This window comes from Grus americana, chromosome 3 (assembly GCF_028858705.1).
Source record: "Grus americana isolate bGruAme1 chromosome 3, bGruAme1.mat, whole genome shotgun sequence".
Classification (NCBI taxonomy): Eukaryota; Metazoa; Chordata; class Aves; order Gruiformes; family Gruidae; genus Grus; species Grus americana.
In genome coordinates, this window is record NC_072854.1 from 45635056 (window position 1) to 45650507 (window position 15452).

Sequence of the window (15452 nt, forward strand, 5' to 3'; positions counted from 1 at the left end):
GAAATGTAAATCCACACATACCTACATGCAACTCTGTGTTTGTATAGGAAAATTTGCGGTCACTGGCAGTTTTCTGCTCATTTGCAAATTGCTCAAAGAAGCTGGCACTTGACTTTATGAACCCACAGTTGGGAGGAATGGGGAGAAGAGCCCACCAAGCAACGTCACTCATTGTTTCAGTTATACCTCCTTTTTATACTTACTGAAAGACTTGTCTCATGCTTACAAATTATTTTTAATAGTACATTTAAATGTGAAATGAAAACGAAAGACTTACCAGTGTTATCCTGAGCCTCTATAGAGCAGAGTTTTCCCATGCATACCTCTGTGCTGAAGGGGCTCTGTTCTACCTTGCACATTAGAAAACTTGCCAGCCAAATTCAGGGCCTTTCTTCATTTATTTGCCACACAGGCCAAAGTAAAAGAACAAATAGGAAAGGTGACTCTTTAGTTCCTTTGCTGATATTCCGTTAAGATAAAATGAGCGTGCTGGCAAATACAAACTTTAAACTGTATTTAGAAATTAGCATACTGGATGTGCAATACCTTAGAAAGAAGATTGTATCTTAGAATCCCATCCATTTATCACCTGCTGAAGCGAGTATAACTGCTTAGTAGAAGCTAGATTATTTTCCATTAAATGGAAGTTCAGTTAATAACTGCAGCTTAATCAGTGCAGTATATAATTTATTTTCATTAGACTCTATCAGTCTCCTGGGAGACTAGGGCTTAAGGAAATTCAGCAGTTGTAGGATCAGCCATCATTTTTTCTTCCAACCTGTATTTTTAGACTTGTAATTTATATTATTTCAAGCAGTTTCTCTTTATATGCCCTCTTTCTAACTGCATATAACTAAATTATAGAACATTAAGAGGAAATATCAAAAATCAGAACATATTATGAGTCTCTTGCATGGTCCAGACAGAATTGGGTCACAATACTATAGGACAACTTTTTCTTGTAGATGGCCTTGTATATTTTTCATGCAATTATTTGGAAACCCACAACACTAATTTAATGTATTAGTAACCAAAAGCTAATTTGTTTTACACTAATGTGTAATTAACTTCTAAAGATCAAGAGCAAATATACTGCTTAGAGATGTACAATTACACCAAAAAAATTCTATACATAAGAACATGTCTGTGGATACTCTTCATACAGTAACAAAATGTACTAGGGCTTTGGATTCAGGTATAATGCAGCCAGAATCTGGAATTATTGTCGTATGCTTCATCAAAATAGCAAAATGGTGCAGGTATTCATACAAGGTTTATAACTAAGATTTTTGTTTCCTCTGAAGAAGCACTCACTATAGGAAAAAGTGCACTGCCTGTTTCCATGAAAGATGCTTTTTTCTTTCCTGGCATCTTTGAAAGATGCCGACCACGGGACACTGACCTGCAGGGACTCATCAGCCCCGATGCTTACAGAAAGAGTTATCTCCACAGCCCCGAGGTGGGAGGGCAGTGGGTGCAGCTTGCAGAGCTTGGAGCGTGAGCCTCCCACTTGGCTGGATGGTGGCAGTTGTCAGCCAGCTGTGCTGCGTGGGGCTGGGCTGGGAGGCCAGCTGTGCCTGTGCCACCAGCTGTGCCCGTGCCACCAGCTATGCCTGTGCTCTAGGGCAGCGGGTGGCTGAAACCACAACTCTTTCCCTCTGTTAGCCTCATGGGCTGCCTGTCCCTGGGATGTTGGGATGAGGGCTGGTTTTAACTCTAACTTTTACGGAGTTCCTCTTATTCCCTTCTAGGGTCAGACCCTTGAAGTTTCTATTTTCACTTCCTCCACCTGGCCTTTTTGCTTGGGCATTGCCTGCTGTTAAATACCCAGTGTTACCTTACTGTCCTCCTCCTTTAATAGTCTCAAGCCGTATGAGCTTAACTCCTGTGGTGGTAACTTGTTCAGCATTGGCTGAGTTGTAGAATGACTTCTAAAGCTCTTGCCAGCAGCTAGACACCACATTGAATGAGGCTGCTGCCATCATGCTGGCTAGCAGCACGTCAGAGCCTTAGTCCATCTCTCCATCTGCTTGTCGGACCTCTCCTCAGGCAAAAGCGTGCCAAACACAGCTCTTTCTGTAGCTCAGCAGTAGATGGCTCAGCCATTGCTGTTACTTCCACCACTTGGCACTGAGTTATGCCACAACTGCAGCACTCCCACGACAGGTTTAATTGCTTCCAGTGCAGTATAATAAGCACGTATGTGAATAAGTGAACAGTTGCCATTTGGCATCAATCTCTATTTTAACTTTTTTTGTCTGTATTCTCTTGCTAGACGCCAGAACAGGCAGGCAGACATCTTCTCTGCTCCTCTGTGACTGCCACCGGAGGCTAGCTCACCTATGAAAGATATTTTCACTGAAGTTCTGATAAAGTAGTAATGGGCCAAATTGTCTCCTCTTTCCCACTTGTATGAAGTGATGAGAACTCCACTGGAAACAAAATACTTATTGTGGCTGCAGATGGATGTAAGAGGAGGGATGTTGAGGCTCTTCATCTGTCCATATGGAAGCACTGATGCATGTTTGATTTCTTCAAACAAGGAAAGACAAAATGAGGGGAAATGCTTTACATTGATTGCTGTTTTGCATGTATATTAGTGATACAGCATACAACACAGGTTTTCCTTAGGAGTGAATGTGCCTTCCATCCACACTTGGGGGCAAGTGGAGCACACGTGGGGGAATCAAGGACGAAGCTGTGTGTAGGATGCTACCCCAAGTACCCCGTTGCGGACTGAATGCAGAGTACCTTTGGAAGAAAGACAGCAAATAATTTCCAAGACCGTTTAAGTATGTGCTTTCAATGCATGTGCAAGGTGTTGTATGATGCAGTCCATAATGGCTTGGCAGGCTCACTTCTGAGCAATTGAAGAAGAGGTCCTTGTCAGACAGTGTCATGGAGGACTCCTGCTTGTCACCAGCAGAGAGACCAGGTGTGGCAGGCCTTCCCTCTGGCAAGGAAGGGGAAGATACATTTATACACAGCCAATAGACTGGTTAACCTTCACAGGGGATGGGTGGAAAGTTTTGCCAGAGGTCATCCTACTTTGTGGCAGCATGTGGAGATCACCTGCCAGCTGGTTCCTCAGACAGTGGGGATATAATGCTGGGGGCAGTGTGGGGGCAACATCTATCTAGGTACCTCTGCCTGAGGTAGTTGCAATAGGCTCCCGTTGTAACTGATGGAGAAATAGGCATTCTTAGCAATCATCTAACCTGTTGCCTATTTTACATAGGCATACATGAGACATAACTTAGAGGGGCCCATTCATTGCCGTGGGTTATACAGTTTGGATGACTAGGATGTGGATGTTTAGAGATGTAGAGGTCTCAGGCTAGAGGATGTGAAACCATACCAAGGTGCCTAATTGCATTCCTCAATTTTAAGTCCCTCTATAATTTTAATTCATTTTTAGTCCCCCTGTAAATTCTAGCTCTATAGTATGGGAGCTAAAGTTAACTTGCCTTCTATATGTAATCAGTACTTTTGGGGGACACCAGTAACATTGTAGCCTCTCTAAACCTACTTCTTAGCTGACCCCCGCCAGGTTCTCGAAGTGCTGAGGAACAAACCAGCAAACCTATCCACCCTGCCCAATTTGCAGAAGGGAAAACTCTGCTCGTTCTCATCCATACCTTCCCCACCACCCCAAAAGGCTGTCAGCATGCAGTGCCCATGGGAGATTATAAATCCAAGAGCTTCTGCTATCAATCTCAGCAAATGAAACTGCACAAGGAAAAGCCCCAGCTGGTTAAGAAGAGGCTTATGTACCATTCCCTATATCTGTAGGGACTTCACCAGAGCCTCACTGAGCAGTCACAAGTATACACATAGTTTCTTCCTGCTACTTGTTTCTCTTCTCACCACCCTATACGGTCGCGTGGGGAAAAAAAGGCGCGAGGCGGAGGGGGATCTTTTTCTGCAGAAAGACACTCCCCCTGTCCTGGTTTTAGCTGAGAGGGTTGATTTTCTTCATAGTAGCTAGTGTGAGGATATGTTTTGGATTTGTGCTGGAGACAGTGTTGATAATATAGAGATGTTTTTGTTCTATGGACTTATTGTTGAGCAGTGTTTACACAGGGCCAAGGCCTTTTCTGCTTCTTGCACTGCCCTGCCAGCGGGATGGCTGGGAGTGCACAAGAAGTTGGGAGGAGACAGACAGGACAGGTGACCCAAACTGACCAAAGGGATATTCCATACCATATGACGTCATGCTCAGTTTATAAGGAGCTTGGGGGGAAGAGAAGGGGGGGGCGGCGGCGTTCGGAGTGATGGCGTTTGTCTTCCCAAGTAACCGTTATGCGTGACAGGGCCCTGCTTCCCTGGAGATGGCTGAACACCTGCCTGCCCATGGGGAGTGGTGAATGAATTCCTTGCTTTGCTTTGCTTGTGCGCGCGGCTTTTGCTTTACCTATTAAAATGTCTTTATCTCAACCCACGAGTTTTCTCACTTTAACTTTTCCAATTCTCTCCCCCATCCCGATGGGGGGGGGGAGCGAGTGAGCGGCTGCGTGGTGCTTAGCTGCCGGCTGGGGTAAAACCACGACAGTCCTTTTTTGGCGCCCAACGTGGGGCACGAAGGGTTCGAGATAATGACAGATTTGATTGGAATGTGCTAGATGATTGAATTTATAGTTGCTATTAGCTATTAATTGGCAGGCTCCTGTGCTTGCCATGGGGCTTGCTTGCCTTACTGTATATTAGAGGCTAGTGCTCGTTAGTGGCTGCTTTTTGCTTTCGCTGCTCGCTGTACTGCTGTACTGCTTATCATCTTACTGTGCTGTGCCTGGGAACGTTTTGATAACAGCAATGGCGATGTGCCTGGCCTGGCAGATGGCCAGGGCACCGCTGCTGTTTCTGTGCTGCTGTCCTGGACAGGCTGGAACTCCTGTGTGCACTCGAGTCAAAGGGACTGTGACCTGTGGATGAGTCCACGTCGGAGCAGGACACCCCAAAGCGTCTGTGGCTGTGGTTGTGTCTGTGCCGCAGCAGGTATATCTCGAAGTGTCTGGGGCCGCGGTTGCATCTGTGCCGCAGCAGGTATATCTCGAGGTGTCTGGGGCCGTGGTTGCGTCTGTGCCGCAGCAGGTATATCTCGAAGTGTCTGGGGCCATGGTTGCGTCTGTGCCGCAGCAGGTATATCTCGAAGTGTCTGGGGCCATGGTTGTGTCTGTGCCGCAGCAGGTATACCTCTGGAAGGATTGTGAGCCAAGGATAAGTCCATGTTGGAGAAGGTACACCTCGAAGCATCTGTGGCAAGGATAAGTCCATGCTGCAGCAGGTACACCTTGAAGCATCAGTGGCTGTGCATGGGGTCATGCTGGAACATTTCAAAGTGTGTGGCTATGGACGAGCCCATGACAGGGCAGGTTTATTTCTGAGAGGACTGAAGTGACTGTGACTGTGGACAAGGCCACGCTGGAGCAAGTATATCTATGAAGGTATTGTGGCCCATGGAGAAGGCCATGCTGGAACAGGTGCACCTCGAAGTGACTGTGGCTGTGGATAAGTCTATGCCACAGCAGGTATACCCCTGGAGAGACTGTGGCTCGTGGATAAGGCTCCACTTGGAGCAGGTACACCCCTAAGGGACTGCAGTCTGTGGATAAGTTCAAGCCGGAGCAGGGGCAAGGGGAGGTGTTCATTGCAATGGTAAACTTGATGGTCTGACTCGAAGGGACCAGGGGTGGAGATTGTAATGGAAATACCTTTAAATTGTTGTAACCCATGATTTGAGTTGCATGTTACAGGAATTACTATAGCAGAAATCACCTGAACCAATGGAGAACAAGCCTTACAAGAAGCAGCGCAAGTGCAGCAGTGGACCTGACCTGAGCTGGTTTTGGTGCCCAGTAACTCCACACGTCAACCACCTCTCCTTTTCTGAGTGACCACCATGGTGGATGGAGCCCAAGGTTGTGGACCAAGTCAACCCAATGGACATTTTGTGGACATTTATGGACATTTTAAAAGGGTGGTCCACAGACTAAGGGAATGATATCAGCATATTATATCAAGGGATGAGAAGGGTGGTGGTGCTTAATGAGGATGTATTGAATTGTGTGGGACCTGAGCATGACGTAAATAGTATGGAATAAGGGGTGGATAATGTCCTGGTTTTAGCTGAGAGGGTTGATTTTCTTCATAGTAGCTAGTGTGAGGATATGTTTTGGATTTGTGCTGGAGACAGTGTTGATAATATAGAGATGTTTTTGTTCTATGGACTTATTGTTGAGCAGTGTTTACACAGGGCCAAGGCCTTTTCTGCTTCTTGCACTGCCCTGCCAGCGGGATGGCTGGGAGTGCACAAGAAGTTGGGAGGAGACAGACAGGACAGGTGACCCAAACTGACCAAAGGGATATTCCATACCATATGACGTCATGCTCAGTTTATAAGGAGCTTGGGGGGAAGAGAAGGGGGGGGCGGCGGTGTTCGGAGTGATGGCGTTTGTCTTCCCAAGTAACCGTTATGCGTGACAGGGCCCTGCTTCCCTGGAGATGGCTGAACACCTGCCTGCCCATGGGGAGTGGTGAATGAATTCCTTGCTTTGCTTTGCTTGTGCGCGCGGCTTTTGCTTTACCTATTAAAATGTCTTTATCTCAACCCACGAGTTTTCTCACTTTAACTTTTCCAATTCTCTCCCCCATCCCGATGGGGGGGGGGAGCGAGTGAGCGGCTGCGTGGTGCTTAGCTGCCGGCTGGGGTAAAACCACGACACCCCCACACCTTGAGGTCTCAGGATGTGAATATGACCAGCCTAATTTTCCTTTGTGCTGTTAAAGATTACCGTGTTGCTCAAAAATTGTGGCTTGTAAAAATGAATGTGTTCACTGTGAACTACACCAGACACATATTCCTTTAATCATTGCATCTCCCATATCTGTATGAAAACTGTTAATAGTAAAAGGCTTTGCAATTATGTAGCTACTTTCGCTGTGAGTGTTCTTGTGGTCTTGAAAAACTTTGCTAATTTCTCAGTGGTATATTCATAAGAAAGATAATAGAACAGAAGACTTTTAGCTGGAGCCTATTATGTGTTTTTCCATCTGTTTGTGGTGAACCAGAAAGAGCTATGTGTTAGGTCTTGCCTTATGGCAAATCCTGATCTGCAGTTGCTGTTTTCCCACACTTACTTAAGCTTCTCTGCACATCCCCGCACACAAAGCAGATGCCGGTGCCACAACAGGCCTGAGAGCCTCCTCCTGAGCGCGAGATGCTGTTATAGAGCCAGGTCCTTAGGACTAGCCTCCAGCAAAGCCAACCAACCAACCAAAAAAAAAAAGCTGCTTACAGTTGACATCAGATGATCTGAAACCGGTTTATCGATTGAAAAAGACAAAAAAAAAAAAAAAAGCATATGAGATCATCAGTTGTCTGCTGCAGTCCTCCTGGGCTCAGTAGCCTCTTTGGTGAAAGGTTTCAGGAAAGGAAAAGAACTGCAGAAAGCGCACAATATTTTTCTTATTTTCACGTTCCTAGTTTTCAAGAATGTAGCAAAAAGCAGTGGTGCTGAGGATACCTGACAAGGAATAAAAAATATTTTCTCTTTTAAAAAGGATGAGAGGATAAAACAAGCAGTAAAGTGTATCTTTCCCTGCATTGATGGTGATTGTTCCCTCTCCCCAGGATTGAAATCTTGCCATATTAAAATAATTGGGAAGATGCCATTAATGTCAATAGGGCCAGGATTTCATCCCTTTTATTCAGACCTGGACTCTCTTGTTGGCAATTGGCCCCATCTCAAACTTTCCTCCAGGGAGCCATTCTCTTTGCATTATATCCCAATCCCCACCCAGTCCTACAAACTGTCTATTAGAACTAGGCAGAGTACTGACCAGAAACAATGAAGCTGATAAATATGTTGTTAAAAGACTAAAATCATCTTAGACTGCTTTTTCTCTCTCTTTTTTTTTTTTTAATTTTTTCTTTTTCCTACAGTATTTGAAAATTTTCTGTAGCCATTTGGTAGCTTTTCAGTCTGAGGTGGTTGAACTTATTTTCACGTACAACATCATAAAGATAAAATGATTCATTTATGGAATTATTCTTACTTATAGAACAAGTACACTACAATTGTTCATAAATGGTGCTTTTTTATAGCAATCAAATAATCTACCATACCAGATTAATTACTGTGGTTTAATAACAGGTGTGATACTTGTTTTTCTTACCTGTTGTAATTATGAAGTAAATTGCAGACTGTATATTCATACTGACAGAATACTCACAAATATACGTGAATTTAAAAAGTAATTGATTTTGCTTCTTATCTTTCCCACGCAGATTTTTGGGTCAAATTCTGCTTCCATTGTCTCAGCAATTAAATTAAAACTAACTTCTGCTTTTGTATCTATCTTTTGTAAAAAAAACCCCAAACCCAAAAAACTAAAAACCCAAACCCCGTCTATATTACTATACATTTTTTGGCATTTTATATTTCAGGTAACTAAATCAGTAGTTGCTAAAAAGATTTTTACCAAAACGAGGTTAAGCTATTTTGTGTCTATCAATTAATCTACAGAATGCACTCTTTAAGGACTGAATTTTGGCCCCAATGTAACCTGCAGCAAAATCTGTATTTATTTATTTCCGTGGTGCAGGATCATGTATGGATATTTACACTCACCCTTGCAAGAGTCTACTGAAAGGGCTTTGTGGGTCAGCTTTTCATTTTGGCTACCCATATTCATGAATGGATGTTGATGTAATCTGGCAATTTAATCTTCTCTTTCCCTTTTTAGAGGCCTATTCTTAGGCTTAGAAATCCACTGAGTCAAAAATACGCAACCCAAATGACAATTTTTTATACCTATAGATTCTTGAGTATTTGTTTTTCAAATTTATCGATTGTTTAGCACTGTTGTTGTTAAAGACAGTATAAAATCTTTCCAGCCTCTCCTTTAAAATATACATATAAGAAGAAAACCATGACAAACACCTTGCCTTTGTGGTAACATTATTAAAAGTCTAGCAGGCGTCTGGATCTACAGCCCTGGGAATTTATTTTGTACCGAAAGCTCTTTGAATACATAATGAATACTCACAAATGAGCACCTATTCAGACGGTGCGCTATTGAGTCAAGTTCGTCGAAGTTAAAGTAGCATATATTTTCTGAAAGCTGTAGATGATTACACACTGGTCTAACTTCAATGAGTTCTGATAATCATAATTCCCTGCAATAGAGTTAATTAAATTATGTTCTGCCTTGGAGTTCCTTTTTTATACCAGTATGATTGTAAAATACTCTATTATGTCGCATTTCTGCCCGGCAGAATTCTACTTAAAAGAAACCAACCCGATGACCGTATTTGTTAGATAGAAATAACCTCCTGTTTTGTGTCTACCGATTCCTTTAACGTGTTCCTCCTAAATCGCACCTGCCAAAACCGGTTGAGAGCAGGCGTCTCCTGACCTAAAAGGAGCAGGGCCAGGCAGTGACTGACAAGCAGCCTGCCTTATCTCTTGGGGGATCTTCTGGGGAACCAGCTCCCCAGCGCGCGAGCCGCTGCAGCGAGCGCCGCCCGGGAGGCAATACGGAGGGACGTCGCTCCTGCCCAGGCTGGTGGGAACCCGTCCCTGCCGCAAGCGAAGGGCACGGGGCAGCACAGCAGCGCTGGCAAGGGCACAGAGGCTCAGCACCTCGCTCTCCAGCGTCATGAACTGCCAGGGATTAAGCTGCCAGCTCAGGTTTAGTGCAGGGACTGAGGCCGTTCGCTGCTTTTTGCGTGGCAGTCTTCAGACCGCCGTCATATCTGCAGCAAAGCTAGGGCGCTCCTACTTTTGAGGATTCAAATATCTCATTTATGAACAGTGCTGCACCCCACATTTTCATGGTCTGAGGGAAGAACGTTCAGAAAAATATTCTATTTATCCTTATCTCTAGGCTAATGGAAAGAGTTCTTAACCGAACTCACGTGGCCGGGGAAAGTCAGCACAGTGATTTAATGGAGAAATCGATTTCACGAGGTTGCTGTAATTGTATTCAATGTATTACTTGACAATTATTTAATCTCATTCTCCAAGCCTGGTGAAATATGATGCTTTTTAGATTTTAGTTAATGGGAATAACGCAAAAGAATCTCTGAGTGTATGTTTGAAGCTATTTTCAATCTCACAGTCCAGGAAAAAAACTGAGCTCAGATTTTAGGTAAAAGCTTGCTATATTTTTTGTCCCAGATTGATCCCTATTAATTTAAAAAAAAGTCTTGAAGACATTTTTTTGCACCTTTGTGGTTCTAACACAAAACCTCAAGCAGGTGGGGAGGCCAGATTTCCTCGAGTACATTTGTCTGTAGGGTTTCTGCTGTTACCAGAGCTTCACTGGAAATTAAAGTTACTTGTCTGTAATTGTGTTATTCTTTTGTTACAATGATAAGGAACATGCACTGTTAGGGTTTTTTTAATCAAAAGCTGAGTCTATCTCCTTTTTACATAGTTTTCAGGAAACAATGAACAAATCACATCATTGGTATTTGCTGTGATAACAGAAAGTAATCTTGATGTTCCAGTGGGGGCTGAGACCTGTGGAGTTTTGTGGTAGCAATAATGACCGATCTTTCATCAGCCAAATACTACTTTTGAAACATGCTTATAACATGTAATTAAACAAAATCATGTACCAGCGGAATTATACTAATACTATAAAGAAAACAATGGATAAGGTCAGATGCATAGCAAGATCGGAGTAAATCTCAGCTTCTGATCTTGTTCAAACACTTGATCTTTGAACTTATGGTTTATGATATCCTTTGTCAAAGCCCTTTGATAGATTTATAGTTCATCTTTCCCCATCCGTTACACTTCAGAAGCCAATAAAGTTCTCAGACTCAAGTGTCGGTGGAATACAGTAAAATATTTTTTAATTTACTAACTCTGTGCATAGCTCACCTGAAATTATTTAGTGCTGAAAATCACATGCAAATACATTAGATGCATACATGTAGTCTAGTTGCTGCAATACAGAGAGAAGAGCTGATGTAATTTCTGGGGTACTCAATTTAGCTATAAGTGAGCGTACGACTGATTTCTGAACCGTCCAGCCCTCAGAAACTCCACCGCTTCCCCCCCCCCAACAAAAATGTATATATTGTAATATTTGTTTTAAAATTTATATATTGGCGGACCATATGAACATGTTCTCATTGCCTACTCAGGCCTTTGAGCAATTTGCAGCCTTTTGTTAGCAAATAAAGGCGCTCCGAGCCTCCTACTTGAGCACCGAGTTTACCAGCTGCTCTCCACTCCTAGACCTCATTAGGGGCCTGCTGTTCTGCTGAGAACCACACCACATGCTACGCCCCGCGCTGGCGGCGGATTAGCCTGTTGCTGCTCCTTAAATTACCAGGTACAAAAGGTTGCTCTGTTTCTCCATAGAGAACTACCACTCTTATTCGCTTTGAAGAGGCTCTACATCATGATCTCTCTAACTAATTACCGTCTGCAGACAAGCCACAGGTTGTTACAGAGGATTCGTCCCTATGGTTGATATCAGTAGGGCTTTTTGGGGGGTTTTGTTTGTGAAGGATTAAAGCTGCTGTTTCTCAGAAGCAAGTCCTAGAAAAATACAATGAAAAATATACATAGTCATGCAAACATTTAAAAATGCTTCTTAACGTCAAGTCTCATCAAGGAGATTTAATGTTATTTTACTTCAGTTTCAGAACATGGTTTGGGAGAAATATTTTATAAATTTAAATAATGATTTTAAATATGAGGAATAAATTGAATGCATTTCTGTGTGTCTAGGAATAAGTCCATTCTAGTTGCAGTCACAAGTAGTTTCATATAACTCTATTTCAGCTCTGTTCCGCATTTAAAAAAAGAGAAAGTTGACCAGGATAGGTCAATTGGGAAATACTCTTTTGTTTATCTGAACTACAGTTCTGATGGATTTATGTGAACACGTGGATAATTTAGAGTGCCGCGTGGGAGAGAGGCTGTAATTTAGTGATGTGCTTCGAGGTCTGTGCAGAGCAGACCTCTGCTCCCGTGGCCCCCGTTCAGGGTTCCCAGCAAGTTATCGGTCCTCACGTACTGGACCGCATTTGTGGCATTTAGTGGGATTTTTCTAGTTTGTTTTTGTTTATTGTGTGGTGGATTATGTCCTATCTGTAACATAGTGGCATTAGGTATTTTTTGTTTTCCTTCCCAGATGTATGATGCCCATGAAAGAATAAGAATTAGCTGCATCTCTAATAAGGTAGCATGTGTTCCACAGATATCGCATATTGATCTGAGACCTTGTTCAGCAACTGAAGCACTCGGCGTTGAGTCTGGTCTTTTGTGCAAACATCATTATATGCTGGTGCCGGTAAAAAGTTGCTACTTGCCTGTGATGGTGGAATTGTTTATATATAGAAAACATCAATCTGTGCATTCTTCAGAGAGGTTCAAACAATGAACACGGAAAGAAGAAATGAATATATCAGTTAAGGAAATAGGTTAAGGACCCTTTTGTGAAAAAATATTGATTATGCAGCTTGTGGTTTTTCCTGCTATTCAGTATGCAGAGGTGTACCAATACTGTATGGATCTGATCTACAAATGCATTTTGGCATGTGCTAGAATAGTCTTTTAATTTAGAACAGGAGAAAAACAGTGCTGGAATCTTTTGGGAAAGTCCATTTATATGATCCAGTGGCAGTCGACGGCTCTGTTATGTGTTCTGCCATCTGTTCAAAAAACAAGCAAACTTAGCCATCCTAGCTATCCTTTCCTCCAGGATCTCACAGCAGATTCATAAGGTGTTCTAGCAACTCTATAGTACACGCGAGTATAAATACACAATGTATAAATGGTCAAGAAATTTCAATTACAAGGAAATGTCTTCATTCTATGTGCTTAGTTGTGTAGATCACTAGCATCAGAGTTCCTGGTGGTCCTAAATATCTATTAATGATAGTGGAGTCTGGCATCTTGTGTACCACATGCAAAGACCCTCATCCAGTAATCTGTAATTAAGCCTATAACACTTGCTTGAGCAATGTTGTATTTCTGAGAAAGAAATACTGTTGTAATTTGAGGACTTCAAATGGTGAAATGTCACCATGTCCATGGCTATTTCAGGGCTCGGCATCTGTCACTGTTGAAAATTTGTTCCATGAAGGAGATGATACTCACTGCCAGAAATTTCTTCCCTGAATATGTACTTTAGTTACTAGCAAAAATATTTTTTTTTCCTTTCTAAGGCTGAATAAGCCTTGAAAACCCACAGATTACTTAATACAGGAATAACATAAAAAACAATTTCTTCATAATAACAGGTGTTTTGGGGATTTTAAAGTTTTTGTTTGTAATTTCTATATTTAAAGAATTGCCCTTAGCTCTTTGGCCACTCACAGATGTACTGATTTTACTGTTAGCTTTCCTTATAAAATATGTGCAGTTATAGAAAGTTATGGGAGGTTTAGTGACGTCAGAATGTGACTGCCACTCCGTGTATACGCAGCCTCACCTGTAGACTGGACTGCCTTAACCTTCCTTGCCTCCCAGATGTCAACTTTCCCATTTTTCATTCACTATAAATAACTCTGAAGGATAACATTGCTATTACCTTGGCATCTCTTCTTAACCAGGACTGGTTTTTAACAAAAAAACCCCCCAACCCCCTAACCCTGGACTGGACATCTCCTAAAGCAAAGACAAGTGCAGTTTCAGAAATGATGAAAAGGAGATTGGTTGTATCTTCTCCAAGACCCTGCAGGTACCACAGCCTGAATCTCAGCTGTACCAAAGAGGTGCAGAGGCTGAGTCTGTGCTTATGGATTTGGGAAAACAGAGACTCCCAGGATGGGGAATGCTGGGAGCTTGTGAGCTCTGGCACCAGAGGATGGCTCCTGCCCCACTTGTGGATCTGCTGCTCCAGAATAGGTTCAATGCCCTGGCAGTAGATGAGGGCAGGGATGAGTGGAAATCTGCGTAGAGATGGATGATGAAACAGCCTAGTGCTTATGGGTCAGTACTAGCAGGCATACAAATATGGACGATGTTGTGGTGTGAGTCTGCTGTAGACCGCCTGATTAGGAAGAGGTAGATGAAGCCTCCTCCAGACAACTGGAAAGGTCCTCACATTTACAAGCCACATTGTTCTCATGGAGACCTTAAATCCCCCTGAGATCTGCAGGAGGGACAACACAGCAGGGCACAAGCAATACAGCAGGTTTCTGGAGTGCATTGATAAGTTCCTGACACAGATGATCAAGGAGCCAGTGAAGGGAGATGCTCTGCGGGACCTCATCTTTGCAAACAAGGAGGCTTGCATGGATGAACAAGGAGCCCCCGGCTAAGCTAAATGTAAGGAGAACGAGAGGTGGAAGAAAGGACAGGTGACTTGGAAGGAATATACAGACACTGTCTGAACATGCAGGGATGAGGTTAGGAAAGCCAAGTCCATGTGGAGTTGAATCTGGCAAGGGACACGAAGGGGTTCTACAAGTACGTTGCAGCAAAAAGAAGACAGGGAAATTGGGGCTTGCTGCTGAATGGACCAGGGGACCTGGTGACAAAGGAGATTGACATGGCCCTTGAGTTACTCAGTGCCTGCTTTGCTTTGGCCTTGGTGGGTAAGATTTGCCTTCAACTGAGATGATACACAGTGCCATGTGGAAACAACACAAATGTATGCACAAATGATTGCATTACTGAGCATCATTAATCTAAAAAGAGTTTTAAAATACAGTAGTCAATCCCATTAAGGGGACAAATGTTTCAGGGAGATAGGGACAAGGCTTATTTACAAGCACAGTTCCTGCGATATGTGCAAAGAGGGGCATTGCATACACAAATGTCTGTCGACAACCATTTGTGCGTACATTTGTGTTGTTTCCGCATGGCACTGTACACCTACTTTGTGTAAATGTCATGGCTTGGAACTAACAGTGCTGGTGATGCAGCTTTTTGAATGGCAGCGCTGTGAGAAAGAGCTCCTTGATATGTGTACTTAGTTAAAAGTCACAGTGACAGAAGCAACTGGGCCATGATTGCTGTGGGCACGGCTACAGCACAAATCTGCCAGCCAAAGTTGCTCTGTAAATTCAGTTCTGTTACACGCTAACTTATTGTTACAGATCCAACCCAACACAATCAAGTAATTATATGGTTGCAGCTGCTAAAGCAGACTGACATTTATTTGACCGCGGAACAAAAATGTGTGAAGCTGGTCTAACTACTCAGGACAATGTGGATGGCTTTAAATAAAAATCACAAGGATAAATACTAAAAAGCAAAATTTGAAGGAATGTGTAAAGTTCAGTTGATATACTGTGGCCAGTGGGTCTTAATGGGATTTTGTCAAAATCTAAATGGGTCGAAGTTGCATATCCATGCATCAGAAGTCTTTCTGAGCGAACTATATACTCCAGGGTTGTTAATTTTTTTCTTGCTAATACCTTTGCTTTCAGTTGTACAAGCTGGGAATTACATCACTGAAACATATTGCAGCCGGAAAAA

At 43.0% G+C, this 15452-nt stretch overlaps 1 long non-coding RNA gene across 1 annotated transcript; it reads left to right on the forward strand.

The window, feature by feature from the left end:
- Positions 1 to 3948: 3948 nt before the first annotated feature.
- Positions 3949 to 6607, forward strand: LOC129205225 (uncharacterized). The gene is made up of 2 exons (XR_008576661.1): positions 3949 to 5237; positions 5285 to 6607. It is a non-coding gene; the product is annotated as an uncharacterized LOC129205225 (long non-coding RNA).
- The last annotated feature ends 8845 nt before the right edge of the window (positions 6608 to 15452 follow it).